The sequence below is a fragment of the Triticum urartu genome, chromosome 4A, assembly GCF_056163025.1.
Source record: "Triticum urartu cultivar PI428250 chromosome 4A, HENAU_Tu73, whole genome shotgun sequence".
NCBI lineage: Eukaryota > Viridiplantae > Streptophyta > Magnoliopsida > Poales > Poaceae > Triticum > Triticum urartu.
The window spans coordinates 432,183,550-432,206,461 of NC_141876.1; positions in this window are offsets into that span (position 1 = coordinate 432,183,550).

Here is a 22,912-nt window from a genome sequence, read left to right on the forward strand (position 1 = left end):
AGATCGGTACGTCAAGCGCTGCGAGGCAGAGTACTATCTCCGCACTGGGAAGACGCCGCGCACCAGGGAACTGATGGCAAGGGGCTGCCGGAATACTAGCCCAGGAGGGATCATTAGTTTTAATATTGTTCGTTTTCAATTTTATGCATTGTACCTAGTAGTTAAGTATCATCACGTATATGTGATGATATTATATATATATATATTCTGTCATGAACTAATGAACAATTAATATATATATATATATTATGAATTCCATTTTCTATCTATTTTTGTATACTAATTTGAATCTAGCTGTTATCATCCACATATACAGAATGGAAAGTGTTTACACACACATTTAAACAAAACATATAAGAACGAAAAACAGAGTACACACATTGAAACAGAGGAATAAACAGAGCAATACTATGATGGCTGCGAATACATTGCTATCCACGTCGAAACGACTCAAAAAAATAATAACGCGTCCATGAGACCATAACCAGCAGTACTTGCCTACGGTAGCTCTTGGCTCTACCTGAACTCGTGCAGGCATTCGTCCAAGCGGTCGACACGCTCGCGGTACATCTGGAGCGCAATCTCAAGCTCCAAGTTGGCTATTTCATCGAAGATCACTAGCTCGAGGATGCGACAACCATGTTCCTCTACTGTGCCCAGGTGGACACCTGGTCCAAGGAGGCGGTCGAGCCTACGGACCAGCGTGTTGGCATCCAGCGGGTCGCGGACAAGGCGAACGGTGGCACCCATGAGAACAGTGCGGCGGGCGTCCGGTGCAAGTACGGCGCGTCCGGCCTCTGGTGCAAGTACAACCCTGAGGGCCTCCGCCCACTCCTGGCGAGGAATGGGGGTACTGACGAGACGTGTACCCAGCCGCGACACCGTGTCGACAGCAGGCAAGTGCCAATGGATCTGCTCTTGCTGTGCGGCGCGCCACGCCTCTCGCTCTGCGGCGCTCCAACATTCTCGCCATGCAGCGAGCCGCAACTAGTCGGCGCGGACGCGCCTAGCTTGCTCTGCGGTGTGCCATCGATCATGTTGTGCGGCGAGCTGTAGCCTGTCGACGCTGACATGCCTATCTTGATCTGTGGCGCTCAAGCGCCATGCGCCAAAGGTCTGCTCAACCCTGACGATGACGTGCGTCACGGCGTCGTCCATCGCGTTGCCGGTGAGCGCCTCAGCCTCAACGGACCATGGCGCCTGCTCGTTTTCCTCATCGATGAGGTTGATGGCAGAGGCGGCGCTTTGGTGGATTGGCATGCTTGGAAAAGGATGTGCTACAGGCTGCGCTTGTCGCCTCAGTGCGTCGCACGTTGATAACCCACAAGTATAGGGGATCACAACAATTTTCGATAAGTAAGAGTGTCGAACCCAACGAGGAGCTAAAGGCAGAACAAATATTCTCTCAAGTTCTATCGACCACCGATACAACTCTACGCACGCTTGATGTTCGCTTTACCTAGAACAAGTATGAAACTAGAAGTACTTTGTAGGTGTGATAGGATAGGTTTGTAAGATAATAAAGAGCACGCAAATAAATGTTGGGTTTCGTAGTAATTTCAAAAAATTTCCTACGCTCACGCAAGATCATGTGATGTATCGCAACGAGAGGGGAGAGTGTTATTTACGTACCCACGCAGACCGACTGCGGAAGCGCTGACACAACGTAGAGGAAGTAGTCGTACGTCTTCACGATCCAACCGATCAAGCACCGAAACTACGGCACCTCCGAGTTCGAGCACACGTTCAGCTCGATGACGATCCCGGACTCCGATCCAGCAAAGTGTCGGGGAAGAGTTCTGTCAGCACGACGGCGTGGTGACGATCTTGATGCACTACAGCAGCAGGGCTTCGCCTAAACACCGCTACAGTATTATCGAGGACTATGGTGGCTGGGGGCACCGCACACGGCTAAGGAATAGATCACGTGGATCAACTTGTGTGTTCTAGGGTGCCTCTACCTCAGTATATAAAGGACTAGAGGGGGGGAGGCTGGCCGGCCACAGGAGGCGCGCCAGGAGAGTCCTACTCCCTCTGGGAGTAGGATCCCCCCCCAATCCTAGTTGGAATAGGACTCCTTGAGGGGGGAAAGAGAGAGAGGGGGCCGGCCACCTCTCCTAGTCCTAATAGGACTAGGGGAAGGGGGGAGGCGCACAGCCACCTTGGGCTGCCCCTTTCTCCTTTCCACTAAGGCCCATATAGCTCCCGGGGGGTTCCAGTAACCTCCCGGTACTCCGGTAAAATCCCGGTTTCATCCGGAACACTTCCAATATCCAAACATAGGCTTCCAATATATCAATCTTTATGTCTCGACCATTTCGAGACTCCTCGTCATGTCCGTGATCACATCCGGGACTTCGAACAACCTTCGGTACATCAAAATGCATAAACTCATAATATAACTGTCATCGTAACCTTAAGCGTGCGGACCCTACGGGTTCGAGAACAATGTAGACATGACCGAGACATGTCTCCGGTCAATAACCAATAGCGGGACCTGGATGCCCATATTGGCTCCTACATATTCTACGAAGATCTTTATCGGTCAGACCGCATAACAACATACGTTGTTCCCTTTGTCATCGGTATGTTACTTGCCCGAGATTCGATCGTCGGTATCCAATACCTAGTTCAATCTCGTTACCGGCAAGTCTCTTTACTCGTTCTGTAATACATCATTCCGCAACTAACTCATTAGTTGCAATGCTTGCAAGGCTTATGTGATGTGCATTACCGAGAGGGCCCAGAGATACCTCTCCGACAATCGGAGTGACAAAACCTAATCTCAAAATACGCCAACCCAATATGTACCTTTGGAGACACCTGTAGTACTCCTTTATAATCACCCAGTTACTTTGTGACGTTTGGTAGTACCCAAAGTGTTCCTCCGGTAAACGGGAGTTGCATAATCTCATAGTTACAGGAACATGTATAAGTCATGAAGAAAGCAATAGCAACACACTAAACGATCGGGTGCTAAGCTAATGGAATGGGTCATGTCAATCAGATCATTCTACTAATGATGTGACCTCGTTAATCAAATAACAACTCATTGTTCATGGTTAGGAAACATAACCATCTTTGATTAACGAGCTAGTCAAGTAGAGGCATACTAGTGACACTTTGTTTGTCTATGTATTCACACATGTATTATGTTTCCGGTTAATACAATTCTAGCATGAATAATAAACATTTATCATGATTATAAGGAAATAAATAATAACTTTATTATTGCCTCTAGGGCATATTTCCTTCAGTCTCCCACTTGCACTAGAGTCAATAATCTAGATTACACCGTAATGATTCTAACACCCATGGAGCCTTGGTGCTGATCATGTTTTGCTCGTGGAAGAGGCTTAGTCAACGGGTCTGCAACATTCAGATCCATATGTATCTTGCAAATCTCTATGTCTCCCACCTGGACTAGATCCCGGATGGAATTGAAGCGTCTCTTGATGTGCTTGGTTCTCTTGTGAAATCTGGATTCCTTTGCCAAGGCAATTGCACCAGTATTGTCACAAAAGATTTTCATTGGACCCGATGCACTAGGTATGACACCTAGATCGGATATGAACTCCTTCATCCAGACTCCTTCGTTCGCTGCTTCCAAAGCAGCTATGTACTCCGCTTCACATGTAGATCCCGCTACGACGCTTTGTTTAGAACTGCACCAACTGACAGCTCCACCGTTTAATGTGAACACGTATCCGGTTTGCGATTTAGAATCGTCCGGATCAGTGTCAAAGCTTGCATCAACGTAACCTTTTACGACGAGCTCTTTGTCACCTCCATATACGAGAAGCATATCCTTAGTCCTTTTCAGGTATTTCAGGATATTCTTGACCGCTGTCCAGTGATCCACTCCTGGATTACTTTGGTACCTCCCTGCTAGACTTATAGCAAGGCACACATCGGGTCTGGTACACAGCATTGCATACATGATAGATCCTATGGCTGATGCATAGGGAACATCTTTCATATTCTCTCTATCTTCTGCAGTGGTCGGGCATTGAGTCTTACTCAATTTCACACCTTGTAACACAGGCAAGAATCCTTTCTTTGCTTGATCCATTTTGAACTTCTTCAAAATTTTGTCAAGGTATGTTGTTTGTGAAAGTCCAATTAAGCGTTTTGATCTATCTCTATAGATCTTAATGCCTAATATGTAAGCAGCTTCACCGAGGTCTTTCATTGAAAAACTCTTATTCAAGTATCCCTTTATGCTATCCAGAAATTCTATATCATTTACAATTAATAATATGTCATCTACATATAATATCAGAAATGCTACAGAGCTCCCACTCACTTTCTTGTAAATACAGGCTTCTCCGAAAGTCTGTATAAAACCAAATGCTTTGATCACACTATCAAAGCGTTTATTCCAACTCCGAGAGGCTTGCACCAGTCCATAAATGGATCGCTGGAGCTTGCACACTTTGTTAGTTCCCTTTGGATCGACAAAACCTTCTGGTTGCATCATATACAAATCTTCTTCCAGAAATCCATTCAGGAATGCAGTTTTGACATCCATTTGCCAAATTTCATAATCATAAAATGCGGCAATTGCTAACATGATTCGGACAGACTTAAGCATCGCTACGGGTGAGAAGGTCTCATCGTAGTCAACCCCTTGAACTTGTCGAAAACCTTTTGCGACAAGTCGAGCTTTGTAGACAGTAATATTACCGTCAGCGTCAGTCTTCTTCTTGAAGATCCATTTATTCTCAATTGCTTGCCGATCATCAGGCAAGTCAACCAAAGTCCATACTTTGTTCTCATACATGGATCCCATCTCAGATTTCATGGCTTCAAGCCACTTTGCGGAATCTGGGCTCACCATTGCTTCTTCATAGTTCGTAGGTTCATCATGATCTAGCATCATGGCTTCCAGAACGGGATTACCGTACCACTTTGGCGCGGATCTCACTCTGGTTGATCTACGAGGTTCAGTAGTATCTTGATCTGAAGTTTCATGATCATTATCATTAGCTTCCTCACTTACTGGTGTAGGTGTCACTGAAATAGTTTTCTGTGATGTACTACTTTCCAATAAGGGAGCAGGTACAGTTACCTCGTCAAGTTCTACTTTCCTCCCACTCACTTCTTTCGAGAGAAACTCCTTCTCTAGAAAGTTTCCGAATTTAGCAACAAAAGTCTTGCCTTCGGATCTGTGATAGAAGGTGTATCCAATAGTTTCCTTTGGATATCCTATGAAGACACATTTCTCCGATTTGGGTTCGAGCTTATCAGGTTGAAGCTTTTTCACATAAGCATCGCAGCCCCAAACTTTCAAAAACAACAACTTTGGTTTCTTGCCAAACCACAGTTCATAAGGCGTCGTCTCAATGGATTTTGATGGTGCCCTATTTAACGTGAATGCGGCTGTCTCTAGAGCGTATCCCCAAAACGATAGCGGTAAATCAGTAAGAGACATCATAGATCGCACCGTATCTAGTAAAGTACGATTACGACGTTTGGACACACCATTACGCTGAGGTGTTCCGGGTGGCGTGAGTTGCGAAACTATTCCACAATTTTTCAAATGTACACCAAACTCGTAACTCAAATATTCTCCTCCACGATCAGATCGTAGAAACTTTATTTTCTTGTTACGATGATTTTCAACTTCACTCTGAAATTCTTTGAACTTTTCAAATGTTTCAGACTTATGTTTCATTAAGTAGATATACCCATATCTGCTTAAATCATCTATGAAGGTGAGAAAATAACGATATCCGCCACGAGCCTCAATATTCATCGGACCACATACATCTGTATGTATGATTTCCAACAAATCTGTTGCTCTCTCCATAGTACCGGAGAACGGTGTTTTGGTCATCTTGCCCATGAGGCACGGTTCGCAAGTACCAAGTGATTCATAATCAAGTGGTTCCAAAAGTCCATCAGAATGGAGTTTCTTCATGCGCTTTACACTGATATGACCTAAACGGCAGTGCCACAAATAAGTTGCACTTTCATTATCAACTCTGCATCTTTTGGCTTCAACATTATGAATATGTGTGTTACTACTATCGAGATCCAACAAGAATAGACCACTCATCAAGGGCGCATGACCATAAAAGATATTACTCATATAAATAGAACAACCATTATTCTCTGATTTAAATGAATAACCGTTTCGCATTAAACAAGATCCAGATATAATGTTCATGCTTAACGCTGGCACCAAATAACAATTATTTAGGTCTAATACTAATCCTGAAGGTAGATGTAGAGGTAGTGTGCCGACTGCGATCACATCGACTTTGGAACCGTTTCCCACGCGCATCGTCACCTCGTCCTTAACTAATCTTCGCTTGATCCGTAGTCCCTGTTTCGAGTTGCAAATATTAGCAACAGAACCAGTATCAAATACCCAGGTGCTACTGCGAGCATTAGTAAGGTACACATCAATAACATGTATATCACATATACCTTTGTTCACCTTGCCATCCTTCTTATCCGCCAAATACTTGGGGCAGTTCCGCTTCCAGTGACCAGTCTGCTTGCAATAGAAGCACTCAGTTTCAGGCTTAGGTCCAGGTTTGGGTTTCTTCTCTTGAGTAGCAACTTGCTTGCCATTCTTCTTGAAGTTCCCCTTCTTCTTCCCTTTGCCCTTTTTCTTGAAACTAGTGGTCTTGTTGACCATCAACACTTGATGCTCCTTCTTGATTTCTACCTCCGCAGCTTTCAGCATCGCGAAGAGCTCGGGAATTGTTTTGTTCATCCCTTGCATATTATAGTTCATCACGAAGCTCCTGTAGCTTGGTGGCAGTGATTCAAGAATTCTGTCAATGACGCAATCATCTGGAAGATTAACTCCCAATTGAATCAAGTGATTATTATACCCAGACATTTTGAGTATATGCTCACTGACAGAACTGTTCTCCTCCATCTTGCAGCTATAGAACTTATTGGAGACTTCATATCTCTCAATCCGGGCATTTGCTTGAAATATTAACTTCAACTCCTGGAACATCTCATATGCTCCATGACGTTCAAAACATCGTTGAAGTCCCGATTCTAAGCCGTAAAGCATGGCACACTGAACTATTGAGTAGTCATCAGCTTTGCTCTGCCAGACGTTCATAACATCCGGCGTTGCTCCTGCAGCAGGCCTGGCACCCAGCGGTGCTTCCAGGACGTAATTCTTCTGTGCAGCAATGAGGATAATCCTCAAGTTACGGACCTAGTCCGTGTAATTGCTACCATCATCTTTCAACTTTGCTTTCTCAAGGAACACATTAAAATTCAATGGAACAACAGCACGAGCCATCTATCTACAATCAAATATAAACAAGCAAGATACTAATCAGGTACTAAGTTTCATGATAAATTTAAGTTCAATTAATCAAGTTAATTAAAGAACTCCCACTTAGATAGACATCCCTCTAATCCTCTAAGTGATTACGTGATCCAAATCAACTAAACCATAACCGATCATCACGTGAGATGGAGTAGTTTTCAATGGTGAACATCGTTATGTTGATCATATCTACTATATGATTCACGCTCAACCTTTCGGTCTCCGTGTTCCGAGGCCATATCTGTATATGCTTGGCTCGTCAAGTATAACCTGAGTATTCCGCGTGTGCAACTGTTTTGCACCCGTTGTATTTGAACGTAGAACCTATCACACCCGATCATCACGTGGTGTCTCAGCACAAAGAACTTTCGCAACGGTGCATACTCAGGGAGAACACTTCTTGATAATTTAGTGAGAGATCATCTTATAATGCTACCGTCAATCAAAGCAAGATAAGATGCATAAAAAGGATAAACATCACATGCAATCAATATAAGTGATATGATATGGTCATCATCATCTTGTGCTTGTGATCTCCATCTCCGAAGAACCGTCGTGATCACCATCGTCAACGGCGTGACACCTTGATCTCCATCGTAGCATCGTTGTTGTCTCGCCAAGCTTATGCTTCCACGACTATCACTACCGCTTAGTAATAAAGTAAAGCATTACATCGCGATTTCATTGCATACAATAAAACGAGAACCATAAGGCTCCTGCCAGTTGCCGATAACTCGGTTACAAAACATGATCATCTCATACAATAAAATTTAGCATCATGTCTTGACCATATCACATCACAACATGCCCTGCAAAAACAAGTTAGACGTCCTCTACTTTGTTGTTGCAAGTTTTACGTGGCTGCTACGGGCTTAAGCAAGAACCAATCTCACCTACGCATCAAAACCACAACGATAGTTTGTCAAATAGACTCCGTTTTAACCTTCGCAAGGACCGGGCGTAGCCATACTTGGTTCAACTGAAGTTGGAGAGACAGTCGCCCGCAAGCCACCTATGTGCAAAGCACGTCGGGGGAACCGGTCTCGCGTAAGCGTACGCGTAATGTTGGTCCGGGTCGTCTCGTCCAACAATGCCGCCGAACCAAAGTATGACATGCTGGTAGGCAGTATGACTTATATCGCCCACAACTCACTTGTGTTCTACTCGTGCATATAACATCAACATAAATAACCTAGGCTCGGATGCCACTGTTGGGTTTCGTAGTAATTTCAAAAAAATTCCTACGCTCACGCAAGATCATGTGATGTATCGCAACGAGAGGGGAGAGTGTTGTTTACGTACCCACGCAGACCGACTGCGGAAGCGCTGACACAACGTAGAGGAAGTAGTCGTACGTCTTCACGATCCAACTGATCAAGCACCGAAACTACGACACCTCCGAGTTCGAGCACACGTTCAGCTCGATGATGATCCCGGACTCCGATCCAGCAAAGTGTCGGGGAAGAGTTCCGTCAGCACGACGGCGTGGTGACGATCTTGATGCACTACAGCAGCAGGGCTTCGCCTAAACACCGCTACAGTATTATCGAGGACTATGGTGGCTGGGGGCACCGCACACGGCTAAGGAATAGATCACGTGGATCAACTTGTGTGTTCTAGGGTGCCTCTACCTCAGTATATAAAGGACTAGAGGGGGGGAGGCTGGCCGGCCACAGGAGGCGCGCCAGGAGAGTCCTACTCCCTCTGGGAGTAGGATTCCCCCCCCCCAATCCTAGTTGGAATAGGACTCCTTGAGGGGGGAAAGAGAGAGAGGGGGCCGGCCACCTCTCCTAGTCCTAATAGGACTAGGGGAAGGGGGGAGGCGCACAGCCACCTTGGGCTGCCCCTTTCTCCTTTCCACTAAAGCCCACTAAGGCCCATATAGCTCCCGGGGGGTTCCGGTAACCTCCCGGTACTCCGGTAAAATCCCGATTTCACCCGGAACACTTCCGATATCCAAACATAGGCTTCCAATATATCAATATTTATGTCTCGACCATTTCGAGACTCCTCGTCATGTCCGTGATCACATCCGGGACTCCGAACAACCTTCGGTACATCAAAATGCATAAACTCATAATATAACTGTCATCGTAACCTTAAGCGTGCGGACCCTACGGGTTCGAGAACAATGTAGACATGACCGAGACATGTCTCCGGTCAATAACCAATAGCGGGACCTGGATGCCCATATTGGCTCCTACATATTCTACGAAGATCTTTATCGGTCAGACCGCATAACAACATACGTTGTTCCCTTTGTCATCGGTATGTTACTTGCCCGAGATTCGATCGTTGGTATCCAATACCTAGTTCAATCTCGTTACCGGCAAGTCTCTTTACTCGTTCTGTAATACATCATTCCGCAACTAACTCATTAGTTGCAATGCTTGCAAGGCTTATGTGATGTGCATTACCGAGAGGGCCCAGAGATACCTCTCCGACAATCGGAGTGACAAAACCTAATCTCGAAATACGCCAACCCAATATGTACCTTTGGAGACACCTGTAGTACTCCTTTATAATCACCCAGTTACGTTGTGATGTATGGTAGTACCCAAAGTGTTCCTCCGGTAAATGGGAGTTGCATAATCTCATAGTTACAGGAACATGTGTAAGTCATGAAGAAAGCAATAGCAACACACTAAACGATCGGGTGCTAAGCTAATGGAATGGGTCATGTCAATCAGATCATTCAACTAATGATGTGACCTCGTTAATCAAATAACAACTCATTGTTCATGGTTAGGAAACATAACCATCTTTGATTAACGAGCTAGTCAAGTAGAGGCATACTAGTGACACTTTGTTTGTCTATGTATTCACACATGTATTATGTTTCCGGTTAATACAATTCTAGCATGAATAATAAACATTTATCATGATTATAAGGAAATAAATAATAACTTTATTATAGCCTCCAGGGCATATTTCCTTCAATAAAAAGTAGGGGCTGTTTAGATAAAGACACAACTAAGTTAGTTTTAGTAAAGAGCTTTTTGTTACGAGAAAGTTATTTGTCCCTAGGCAATCGATAACTAGACCGGTAATCATTATTGCAATTTTATATGAGGGAGAGGCATAAGCTAACATACTTTCTCTACTTGGATCATATGCACTTATGATTGGAACTCTAGCAAGCATCGGCAACTACTAAAGATCATTAAGGTAAAACCCAACCATAGCATTAAAGCATCAAGTCCTCTTTATCCCATACGCAACAACCCCCTTACTCGGGTTTGTGTTTCCGTCACTCACGCAACCCACTATAAGCGAATCATGAACGTATTGCAACACCCTACAACGGGGATCCCTCATGCTTGCGCGGCACGGAGAGCACCATAGGACAGCACCACTAATAAAACATGCAACTCAAACCAATCTTGATCATCAAATAGCCCACAGGACAAAACGGATCTACTCAAACATCATAGGATAGCCATACATCATTGGGAAATAATATATAGCGTTGAGCACCATGTTTAAGTATATATTACAGCGGGTAAAAGAGAGGTTACACCGGTGCATGGAGGGGGGAAGAGTTGGTGATGATGGCGGTGAAGTTGTTGGTGAAGATTGCGGTGATGATGATGGCCACGGCAGCGTTCCGGCGCCACCGGAAGAGAAGGGGAGAGGGGGGCCCTTCGTATTCTTCTTCCTTGACCTCCTGCCTAGATGGGAGAAGGGTTTCCCCTCTGGTCCTTGTCCTCCATGGCGTGGGAGGGGCGAGAGCCCCTCCGAGATTGGATCCGTCTCTCTGTCTCTCTCTATTTCTGCGTTCTCTTCTGCTGCCCTTTCACCGTTTCTTTTATATCCGGAGATCCGTAACTCCGATTGGATTGAAACCTTCGCCCAGATCTTTTTCCAAAAACTAGCTTTCCTGCGGCCAAAGTAGAGCATCAACCGCCTTACGGGTGGCCCATGAGGGTGGGGGCGCGCCTGCCTGTAGTGGCCATGGGCCCCACCCTCGTGGCCACCTCAGGCACCGTCTCGCGTTGATTTTCTTCCCAAAAATCACAAATATTCCAAAATAATTCTCTGTCCATTTTTATCCCATTTGGATTCCGTTTGATATGGATATTCCGCGAAACCAAAAACATGCAACAGATAGGAACTGGCACTGGGCACTGGATCAATATGTTAGTCCCAAAAATAGTATAAAAAGTTGCCACAATTATATGAAAGTTGTAGAATATTGGCATGGAACAATAAAAAATTATAGATACGACGGAGACGTATCATCATCCCCAAGCTTAATTCCTGCTCGTACTCGAGTAGGTAAATGATAAAAAAGATAATTTTTGATGTGGAATGTTACCTAGCATAATCTTGATCACATATCTAATCATGGCATGAATATTAAGACACGAGTGATTCAAAGCAATAATCTATCATTTGACATAAAAACAATAATACTTCAAGCCCACTAATAAAGAAATCATGTCTTTTCAAAATAACATGGCCAAAGAAAGTTATCCCTACAAAATCATATAGTCTGGCTATGCTCCATCTTCACCACACAAAATATTCACATCATGCACAACCCCGATGACAAGCCAAGCAATTGTTTCATACTTTTGACGTTCTCAAACCTTTTCAACTTTCACGCAATACATGAGCATGAGCCATGGACATAACACTATAGGTGGAACAGAATATGATGGTGGAGAAGACAAAAAGGAGAAGATAGTCTCACATCAACTAGGCGTATCAACGGGCTATGGAGATGCCCATCAATAGATATCAATGTGAGTGAGTAGGGATTGCCATGCAACGGATGCACTAGAGCTATAAGTGTATGAAAGCTCAAATTGGAAACTAAGTGGGTGTGCATCCAACTTGCTTGCTCATGAAGACCTCGGGCATTTGAGGAGGCCCAGCATCGGAATATACAAGCCAAGTCTATAATGAAAATTCCCACTAGTATATGAAAGTGATAACTCAAGAGACTCTCTATATGAAGAACATGGTGCTACTCTAAAGCACAAGTGTGGTAGAAGGATAGTAACATTGCCCCTTCTCTCTTTTTCTCTCATTTTTTATTTTCTCATTTTTTGGGCCTTCTCTTTTTTTCGTCCGGAGTCTCATCCCGACTTGTGGAGGAATCATAGTCTCCATCATCCTTTCCTCACTGGGGCAATGCTCTAATAATGATGTGTTGGGGAACGTAGTAATTTCAAAAAATTTCCTACGCACACGCAAGATCATGGTGATGCATAGCAACGAGAGGGGAAGAGTGTGATCTACGTACCCTTGTAGATCGACAATGGAAGCGTTAACTTGGTTGATGTAGTCGTACGTCTTCACGGCCCGACCGATCAAGCACCGAAACTACGGCACCTCCGAGTTCTAGCACACGTTCAGCTCGATGACGATCCCCGGACTCCGATCCAGCAAAGTGTCGGGGAAGAGTTCCGTCAGCACGACGGTGTGGTGACGATCTTGATGTACTACCGTCGCAGGGCTTCGCCTAAGCCCCGCTACAATATTATCGAGGACTATGGTGGAAGGGGGCACCGCACACGGCTAAGAATATGATCATGTGGATCAACTTGTGTTTCTAGGGGTGCCCCTTGCCTCTGTATATAAAGGATCCAAGGGGGGTGCGGCCGGCCCTAGTAGGAGGCGCAGGAGGAGTCCTACTCCTACCGGGAGTAGGACTCCCCTCCCTTTCCTTGTCCAAGTAGGAGAGGGGGAAGGAGAGAAGGAAAAGGGGGGGCGCCCCTCCCTCCTTGTCCAATTCGGACTAGGGGGAGAGGGGGCGTGCGGCCTGCCCTGGCAGCCCCTTCCTCTTCTCCACTTTAGGCCCATGAGGCCCATTAACCCCCCGGGGGGTTCCGGTAACCCCCCGGTGCTCCGGTTTTATCCGAAACTTCCCCGGAACACTTCCGGTGTCCGAATATAGCCGTCCAATATATCAATCTTTATGTCTCGACCATTTCGAGACTCCTTGTCATGTCCGTGATCACATCCGGGACTCCGAACTAACTTCGGTACATCAAAACTCATAAACTCATAATATAACTGTCATCGAAACCTTAAGCGTGCGGACCCTACGGGTTCGAGAACAATGTAGACATGACCGAGACACGTCTCCGGTCAATAACCAATAGCGGAACCTGGATGCTCATATTGGCTCCTACATATTCTACGAAGATCTTTATCGGTCAGACCGCATAACAACATACGTCGTTCCCTTTGTCATCGGTATGTTACTTGCCCGAGATTCGATCATCGGTATCTCAATACCTAGTTCAATCTCGTTACCGGCAAGTCTCTTTACTCGTTCTGTAATACATCATCCCGCAACTAACTCATTAGTTGCAATGCTTGCAAGGCTTAAGTGATGTGCATTACCGAGAGGGCCTAGAGATACCTCTCCGACAATCGGAGTGACAAATCCTAATCTCGAAATACGCCAACCCAACATGTACCTTTGGAGACACCTGTAGAGATCCTTTATAATCACCCAGTTACGTTGTGACGTTTGGTAGCACACAAAGTGTTCCTCTGGCAAACGGGAGTTGCATAATCTCATAGTCATAGGAACATGTATAAGTCATGAAGAAAGCAATAACAACATACTAAACGATCGGGTGCTAAGCTAATGGAATGGGTCATGTCAATCAGATCATTCACCTAATGATGTGATCCCGTTAATCAAATAACAACTCTTTGTCCATGGTTAGGAAACATAACCATCTTTGATTAGCGAGCTAGTCAAGTAGAGGCATACTAGTGACACTCTGTTTGTCTGTGTATTCACACATGTATTATGTTTCCGGTTAATACAATTCTAGCATGAATAATAAACATTTATCATGATATAAGGAAATAAATAATAACTTTATTATTGCCTCTAGGGCATATTTCCTTCAGTCTCCCACTTGCACTAGAGTCAATAATCTAGTTCACATCACCATGTGATTTAACACTAATAGTTCACATCTTTATGTGATTAGTTCACATCTTCATGTGACCAACACCCAAAGGGTTTACTAGATTCAGAAATCTAGTTCACATCGCTATGCGATTAACACATAAAGAGTACTAAGGTGTGATCATGTTTTGCTTGTGAGAGAAGTTTAGTCAACGGGTCCGCCACATTCAGATCCGTATGTATTTTGCAAATTTCTATGTCAACAATGCTCTGCACAGAGCTACTCTAGCTAATTGCTCCCACTTTCAATATGTATCCAGATTGAGACTTAGAGTCATCTGGATTAGTGTCAAAACTTGCATCGACGTAACCCTTTATGACGAACCTTTTTGTCACCTCCATAATCGAGAAATATATCCTTATTCCACTCAGGATAATTTTGACTGCTGTCCAATGATCTACTCCTAGATCACTATTGTACTACCTTGCCAAAATCAGTGTAGGGTATACAATAGATCTGGTACATAGCATGGCATACGTTATAGAACCTATGGCTGAGGCATAGGGAATGACTTTCATTCTCTTTCTATCTTCTGTCGTGGTCGGGTTTTGAGTATTTCACACCTTGTAACACAGACAAGAACTCTTTCTTTGACTGTTCTATTTTGAACTACTTCAAAATCTTGTCAAGGTGTGTACTCATTGAAAAAAACTTATCAAGCGTCTTGATCTATCTCTATAGATCTTGATGTTCAATATGTCAGCAGCTTCACCGAGGTCTTTCTTTGGAAAATTCCTTTCAAACACTCCTTTATGCTTTGCAGAATAATTCTACATTATTTCTGATCAACAATATGTCATTCACATATACTTATCAGAAATGTTGTAGTGCTCCCACTCACTTTCTTGTAAATACAGGCTTCTCCAAAAGTCTGTATAAAACCAAATGCTTTTGATCACACTATCAAAGCGTTTATTCCAACTCCGAGAGGCTTGCACCAGTCCATAAATGGATCGCTGGAGCTTGCACACTTTGTTAGCTCCCTTTGGATCGACAAAACCTTTCGGTTGCATCATATACAACTCTTCTTCCAGAAATCCATTCAGGAATGCAGTTTTGACATCCATCTGCCAAAATTCATAATCATAAAATGCGGCAATTGCTAACATGATTCGGACAGACTTAAGCATCGCTACGGGTGAGAAGGTCTCATCGTAGTCAACCCCTTGAACTTGTCGAAACCCTTTTGCGACAAGTCGAGCTTTGTAGACAGTAATATTACCGTCGGCGTCAGTCTTCTTCTTGAAGATCCATTTATTCTCAATTGCTAGCCGATCATTGGGCAAGTCAACCAAAGTCCACACTTTGTTCTCATACATGGATCCCATCTCAGATTTCATGGCTTCAAGCCATTTTGCGGAATCTGGGCTCACCATCGCTTCTTCATAGTTCGTAGGTTCATCATGATCTAGTAGCATGACTTCCAGAACTGGATTACCGTACCACTCTGGCGCGAATCTCACTCTGGTTGATCTATGAGGTTCAGTAGTATCTTGTTCTGAAGTTTCATGATCATTATCATTAGCTTCCTCACTAATTGGTGTAGGTGTCACAGAAACAGTTTTCTGTGATGCACTACTTTCCAATAAGGGAGCAGGTACAGTTACCTCGTCAAGTTCTACTTTTCTCCCACTCACTTCTTTCGAGAGAAACTCCTTCTCTAGAAAGTTTCTGAACTTAGCAACAAAAGTCTTGCCTTTGGATCTGTGATAGAAGGTGTATCCAATAGTCTCCTTTGGATATCCTATGAAGACACATTTCTCCGATTTGGGTTTGAGCTTATCAGGTTGAAGCTTTTTCACATAAGCATCGCAGCCCCAAACTTTCAGAAACGACAACTTTTGGTTTCTTGCCAAACCACAGTTCATACGGTGTCGTCTCAACAGATTTAGATGGTGCCCTTTTAACGTGAATGCAGCTGTCTCTAATGCATAACCCCAAAACAATAGTGGTAGATCGGTAAGAGACATCATAGATTGCATTATATCCAATAAAGTACGGTTATGACGTTCGGACACACCATTACATTGTGGTGTTCCAGGTGGCGTGAGTAGTGAAACTATTTCACATTGTTTTTAACTGAAGGCCAAACTCGTAACTCAAATACTCTTCTCTACGATCAGATCGTAGAAGCTTTATTTTTTTGTTACGATGATTTTTCACTTCACTCTAAAATTCTTTGAACTTTTCAAATGTTTCAGACTTATGTTTCATCAAATAGATATACTCATATCTGCTCAAATCATCTGTGAAGATCAGAAAATAATGATACCTGTCGTGAGCCTCAATATTCATCGGACCACATACATCAGTATGTATGATTTCCAACAAATCTGTTGCTCGCTCCATTGTTCTGAAGAACAGAGTCTTAGTCATCTTGCCCATGAGGCATGGTTCGCAAGCATCAACTGATTCATAATCAAGTGATTCCAAAAGCCCATCAGCATGGAGTTTCTTCATGCGCTTTACACCAATATGACCTAAACGACAGTGCCACAAATAAGTTGCACTATCATTATTAACTTTGCATCTTTTGGTTTCAATATTATGATTATGTGTATTACTACGATCGAGATCCAATGAACTATTTTCATTGGGTGTGTAACCATATAAGGTTTTATTCATGTAAACTGAACAACAATTTATTCTCTTACTTAAATGAATAACCGTATTACAATAAACATGATCAAATCATATTCATGCTCAACGCAAACACCAAATAACACTTATTTAGGTTCAACACTAATCCCGAAATTATAGGGAGTGTGTGATGATGATCATATCAATCTTGGAACCACTTCCAACACACATCGTCACTTCACCCTTAACTAGTCTCTGTTTATTCTGCAACTCCCGTTTCGAGTTACTAATCTTAGCAACTGAACTAGTATCAAATACTGAGAGGTTGCTATAAACACTAGTAAAGTACACATCAATAACATGTATATCAAATATACTTATGTTCACTTTGCCATCCTTCTTATCTGCCAATCACTTGGGGTAGTTCCGCTTCCAGTGACCAGTCCCTTTGCAGTAGAAACACTTAGTCTCAGGCTTAGGACCAGACTTGGGCTTCTTCACTTGAGTAGCAACTTGCTTGCTATTCTTCTTGAAGTTCCCCTTCTTCGCTCTGCCCATTTCTTGAAACTAGTGGTCTTGTCTACCATCAACACTTGATGTTTTTCTCGATTTCTACCTTCGTCAATTTCCGCATTACGAAGAGCTTGGGAATCGTTTCCATTATCCCTTGCATATCATAGTTCATCACGAAGTTCTACTAACTTGGTGATGGTGACTAGAGAATTCTGTCAATCACTATCTTATCTGGAAGATTAACTCCCACTTGATTCAAGCGATTGTAGTACTCAGACAATCTGGGCACATGCTCACTAGTTGAGCGATTCTCCTCCATCTTTTAGCTATAGAACTTGTTGGAGACTTCATATCTCTCAACTCGGGTATTTGCTTGAAATATTAACTTCAACTCCTCGAACATCTCATATGCTCCATGACGTTCAAAACGACTTTGAAGTCCCGATTCTAAGCCATTAAGCATGGTGCACTAAACTATCAAGTAGTCATCATATTGAGCTAGCCAAACGTTCATAACGTCTGCATCTGCTCCTGCAATAGGTCCGTCACCTAGCGGTGCATCAAGGACATAATTCTTCTGTGCAGCAATGAGGATAAACCTCAGATCACGGATCCAATCCGCATCATTGCTACTAACATCTTTCAACACAATTTTCTCTAGGAACATATCAAAATAAACACAGGGAAGCAACAACGCGAGCTATTGATCTACAACATAATTTGCAAAATACTACCAGGACTAAGTTCATGATAAATTTAAGTTCAATTAATCATATTACTTAAGAACTCCCACTTAGATAGACATCCCTCTAATCCTCTAAGTGATTACGTGATCCGAATCAACTAAACCATGTTTGATCATCACGTGAGATGGAGTAGTTTCATTGGTGAACATCACTATGTTGATCATATCTACTATATGATTCACGCTCGACCTTTCGGTCTCCGTGTTCCGAGGCCATATCTGTATATGCTTGGCTCGTCAAGTATAACCTGAGTATTCCGCGTGTGCAACTGTTTTGCACCCGTTGTATTTGAATGTAGAGCCTATCACACCCGATCATCATGTGGTGTCTCAGCACGAAGAACTTTCACAACGGTGCATACTCAGGGAGAACACTTCTTGATAATTAGTGAGAGATCATCTTATAATGCTACCGTCAATCTAAGCAAGATAAGATGCATAAAAGATAAACATCACATGCAATCAATATAAGTGATATGATATGGCCATCATCATCTTGTGCTTGTGATCTCCATCTCCGAAGCACCGTCATGATCACCATCGTCACCGGCGCGACACCTTGATCTCCATCGTAGCATCATTGTCGTCTCGCCAATCTTATGCTTCCACGACTATCGCTACCGCTTAGTGATAAAGTAAAGCATTACAGCGCGATTGCATTGCATACAATAAAGCAACAACCATATGGCTCCTGCCAGTTGCCGATAACTCGGTTACAAAACATGATCATCTCATACAATAAAATTTAGCATCATGTCTTGACCATATCACATCACAACATGCCTTGCAAAAACAAGTTAGACGTCCTCTACTTTGTTGTTGCATGTTTTACGTGGCTGCTACGGGCTTAAGCAAGAACCAATCTTACCTACGCATCAAAACCACAACGATAGTTTGTCAAGTTGGTGCTGTTTTAACCTTCACAAGGACCGGGCGTAGCCACACTCGGTTCAACTAAAGTTGGAGAAACTGTCACCCGCTAGCCACCTTTGTGCAAAGCACGTCGGGAGAACCGGTCTCGCGTAAGCGTACGCGTAATGTCGGTCCGGGCCGCTTCGTCCAACAATACCGCGAACCAAAGTATGACATGCTGGTAAGCAGTATGACTTATATCGCCCACAACTCACTTGTGTTCTACTCGTGCATATAACACCAACACATAAAACCTAGGCTCTGATACCACTATTAGGGAACGTAGTAATTTCAAAAAATTTCCTACGCACACGCAAGATCATGGTGATGCATAGCAACGAGAGGGGAAGAGTGTGATCTACGTACCCTTGTAGATCGACAACGGAAGCGTTAACTTGGTTGATGTAGTCATACGTCTTCACGGCCCGACCGATCAAGCACCGAAACTACGGCACCTCCGAGTTCTAGCACACGTTCAGCTCGATGACGATCCCCGGACTCCGATCCAGCAAAGTGTCGGGGAAGAGTTCCGTCAGCACGACGGCGTGGTGACGATCTTGATGTACTACCGTCGCAGGGCTTCGCCTAAGCCCCGCTACAATATTATCGAGGACTATGGTGGAAGGGGGCACCACACACGGCTAAGAATATGATCACGTGGATCAACTTGTGTTTCTAGGGGTGCCCCTTGCCTCCGTATATAAAGGATCCAAGGGGGGTGCGGCCGGCCCTAGTAGGAGGCGCGCAGGAGGAGTCCTACTCCTACCGGGAGTAGGACTCCCCTCCCTTTCCTTGTCCAAGTAGGAGAGGGGGAAGGAGAGAAGGAAAAGGGGGGCGCCGACCCTACCTCCTTGTCCAATTCGGACTAGGGGGAGAGGGGGCGCGCGGCCTGCCCTGGCAGCCCCTTCCTCTTCTCCACTTTAGGCCCATGAGGCCCATTAACCCCCCGGGGGGTTCCGGTAACCCCCCGGTGCTCCGGTTTTATCCGAAACTTCCCCGGAACACTTCCGGTGTCCGAATATAGCCGTCCAATATATCAATCTTTATGTCTCGACCATTTCGAGACTCCTCGTCATGTCCGTGATCACATCCGGGACTCCGAACTAACTTCAGTACATCAAAACTCATAAACTCATAATATAACTGTCATCGAAACCTTAAGCGTGCGGACCCTACGGGTTCGAGAACAATGTAGACATGACCGAGACACGTCTCCGGTCAATAACCAACAGCGGAACCTGGATGCTCATATTGGCTCCTACATATTCTACGAAGATCTTTATCGGTCAGACCGCATAACAACATACGTCGTTCCCTTTGTCATCGGTATGTTACTTGCCCGAGATTCGATCATCGGTATCTCAATACCTAGTACAATCTCGTTACCGGCAAGTCTCTTTACTCGTTCTGTAATACATCATCCCGCAACTAACTCATTAGTTGCAATGCTTGCAAGGCTTAAGTGATGTGCATTACCGAGAGGGCCCAAAGATACCTCTCCGACAATCGGAGTGACAAATCCTAATCTCGAAATACGCCAACCCAACATGTACCTTTGGAGACACCTGTAGAGCTTCTTTATAATCACCCAGTTACGTTGTGACGTTTGGTAGCACACAAAGTGTTCCTCTGGCAAACGGGAGTTGCATAATCTCATAGTCATAGGAACATGTATAAGTCATGAAGAAAGCAATAGCAACATACTAAACGATCGGGTGCTAAGCTAATGGAATGGGTCATGTCAATCAGATCATTCAACTAATGATGTGATCCCGTTAATCAAATAACAACTCTTTGTCCATGGTTAGGAAACATAACCATCTTTGATTAACGAGCTAGTCAAGTAGAGGCATACTAGTGACACTCTGTTTGTCTATGTATTCACACATGTATTATGTTTCCGGTTAATACAATTCTAGCATGAATAATAAAAAATTATCATGATATAAGGAAATAAATAATAACTTTATTATTGCCTCTAGGGCATATTTCCTTCATGATGATCATCACACTTTTATTTACTTACAACTCAATATTACAACTCGATACTAGAACAAAGATATGACTCTATATGAGTGCCTCCGGTGGTGTACCGGGATGTGCAATGATCTAGCGTAGCAATGACATCAAAAAACGGACAAGCCATGAAAACATCATGCTAGCTATCTTACGATCATGCAAAGCAATATGACAATGAATGCTGAAGTTATGTATATGATGACGATGGAAGTTGCATGGCAATATATCTCGGAATGGCTATGGGAATGCCATGATAGGTAGGTATGGTGGCTGTTTTGAGAAAGATATATGGTGGGTTTAAGGTACCGGCGAAAGTTGCGCGATACTAGAGAGGCTAGCAATGGTGGAAGGGTGAGAGTGCGTATAATCCATGGATTCAACATTAGTCATAAAGAACTCACATACTTATTGCAAAAGTCTATTAGTCATTGAAACAAAGTACTACGCGCATGATCCTTGGTGGATGGATTGGTAGGAAAAGACCATCGCTCGTCCCCGACCGCCACTCATAAGGAAGACAAACAATAAATACCTCATGCTCCGACTTCGTTACATAACGGTTCACCATACATGCATGCTACGGGAATCACAAACCTCAACACAAGTATTTCTACTAGTCCACAACTACCCACTAGCATGACTCTAATATCACCATCTTTATATCGCAAAACTATTGCAAGGAATCAAACATATCATATCCAGTGATCTACAAGTTTTATGTAGGATTTTATGACTAACCATGTGAATGACCAGTTCCTGTCATCTCTCTAAATAGATATAAGTGAAGCAAGAGAGTTCAATTCTTTCTACAAAATATATGCCCATGTTCTAACAAATATAAGTGAAGCAAAAGAGCATTCTACAAATGGCGGTTGTATATGTAAAGAGAAACAGGCAATCCAAGCTTCAAATGATATAAGTGAAGCACATGAAGCATTCTATGAAGCCATACTCAAAAGATATAAGTGAAGTGCAGTGAGCATTCTATAAATCAACCAAGGTCTATCTCATGCCAGCATGGTTCATAAAATAAAAATGAAAACTAAAAGCAAAAGACGCTCCAAGATTGCACATATCGCATGAACGAAACGAATCCGAAAACATACCGATACTTGTTGAAGAAAGAGGGGATGCCTTCCGGGGCATCCCCAAGCTTATATGCTTGAGTCTCCTTAAATATTTACTTGGGGTGCCTCAGGCATCCCCAAGCTTGAGCTCTTGCCTCTCTTCCTTCTTCTCACATCGAGACCTTCTCGATCATCGAACACTTCATCCACACAAAACTTCAACAGAAAACTCGGTAAGATCCGTTAGTATAATAAAGCAAATCACTACTCTAAGTACTGTTGAAAACCAATTTATATTTTGTTTTTGCATTTTTTCTACTGTAATATAACTTTTTCATGGCTTAATCCACTAATATAAATTGATAGTTTCATCAAAACAAGCAAACTATGCATCAAAAATAGAATCTGTCTAAAACAGAACAGTCTATAATAATCTGAACATTAACCATACTTCTGGTACTTGAAAAATTCTACCAAAATTAGGAAAAATAAAAAATTTGTATATAAAGACAGTGCAAAAAGAATCAGAACTATTTGACGTTCCAGCTAAAAATTTAAAATCATGCACTACAGCCAAAGTTTCTATCCTCCACCATACAAACCATCAAGCAAATGTAAACATCCTAAAGGCAAACCTTGGCACATTATTTTTATAATACAATGGAATTGTACAAGGGGATAATTATTTTTGTTTAAAAGTTTTTGTAATCAAGATTCACAAAGTTGCCGTGAGCATGAACAAAGTTCAAGGAGCTCTCCCACTTCAACAATGCTTGTCTTTCTCACTTTCACTTTCCTTTTTGAAAATGTTTTGGGTTCCCCTCTTTAT